This window comes from Silene latifolia, chromosome X, assembly GCF_048544455.1.
Source record: "Silene latifolia isolate original U9 population chromosome X, ASM4854445v1, whole genome shotgun sequence".
In the NCBI taxonomy this organism is placed as follows: domain Eukaryota; kingdom Viridiplantae; phylum Streptophyta; class Magnoliopsida; order Caryophyllales; family Caryophyllaceae; genus Silene; species Silene latifolia.
In genome coordinates, this window is record NC_133537.1 from 98,253,658 (window position 1) to 98,255,002 (window position 1,345).

The 1,345-nt window shown below is 44.1% G+C and overlaps 1 non-coding gene across 1 annotated transcript; it reads right to left on the reverse strand.

Annotated features, from left to right (window-relative positions):
• Positions 1–806: 806 nt before the first annotated feature.
• Positions 807–913, reverse strand: LOC141625332 (small nucleolar RNA R71). The gene has a single exon (XR_012535118.1). It is a non-coding gene; the product is annotated as a small nucleolar RNA R71 (small nucleolar RNA).
• Positions 914–1,345: the final 432 nt, after the last annotated feature.

A 1,345-nucleotide genomic window follows, 5' to 3' on the forward strand; every position in this document is an offset into this window, starting at 1 on the left:
CCTCCCTGTGGTTCGACCCTGACTGCCACTAGCTATAGTAGTAGTTTGGATTATAAATATTATCTTTGCTGCACACAACGACAAGCATCAAATTTTGGCGCCGTTGCCGGGGAAGCAATTGTTTAAAATTATTAGCTGTTTTATTTTTAGTCTTTCTATTAGTTTAAGGGACATCTGTTCCTTAAACTATTCTCATATTCTACTTGTAGTTTCTTCTTATGCGCAGGTCACAGGGTGGTGAATTACTACCGTTCAATCCTGAGATTGAGAAGACTTTGCGTGAGTTGAGACGATCATCTAGAATATTGCCGATAGAGGAAGAGCTGAGTACTCTGTCTAGTTACTACGAGAACGAGCTTTTTGAAGAGGATCCACCTTCGTCACCTATTTCTACTTCTTCAGCTGAGACCGTCACATCTCCAGACATGGCTGAAGAAGCAAGTATAGCTAGTCACTCTGAGCCGACAGCTGAGAATCTCTATAAGGGATTCACATTACCAGGGACGGACAGAAAATTCGAGCCAAAACCGTCCTATATCAACTTGGTTGAGAGAAACCAATTTGGGGGAGCTGCAAATGAAGATGCAACTAAGCATATGGAGACATTCATTGATTATTGCTGTTCCATACCCCCACCAACTGGTGTGACCCAGGACCAGGTGAAGGAGACCATGTTCATATTCTCTCTTCGTGATGCTGCAAGGGAGTGGTACAGAGACCTGGATCAAGCTGCTAACGGGATCACTGATTGGAAGTCGCTGGCCCTGGCATTCTACAAGAAATACTTCTCTGCCTCGAAGACAAATGCCATTAGAGCTCAGATCACGAGCTTTAAACAGGGTCCTGATGAGAATTTTCATGAGGCATGGGTCCGTTTCAAGAAGCTAGTGCGAACTATTCCGCATCATGGGTTTGAGAAGTGGAGCCTATGAAATCAATTTTATAATGGGATTTATGACGATCAGAGGGCTATCCTGGATGCGGCAGCTAATGGCAGATTCCAGGAGAATGTTGGAGAGACGAAGGGGTGGAAGATTATTGATGATTTGGCCACCCATAAAGCTGAGTATGGAAATTCCAGGGGAAACCAAAAGAGAAGTGCTGAATCCCCTTCTATAGCTGCATTAGAGGCTCTCACGGTGAGATTTGATAAGTACGAGTTGGGAGGAGCTTTGAAAGGAGGGATATATCAAGTGAATGCTGTGTCAGATGGTACTTTCGTCTGTAAAAGATGTGGAGCTGAGGGACATGTTTCAGACCATTGTCCTAATCCCTATGAGTCTTGTGCTGCCTTTCAACATTATAGGCAGACAAACACTTATTTTGAGCCGAATGTCCATCCGAA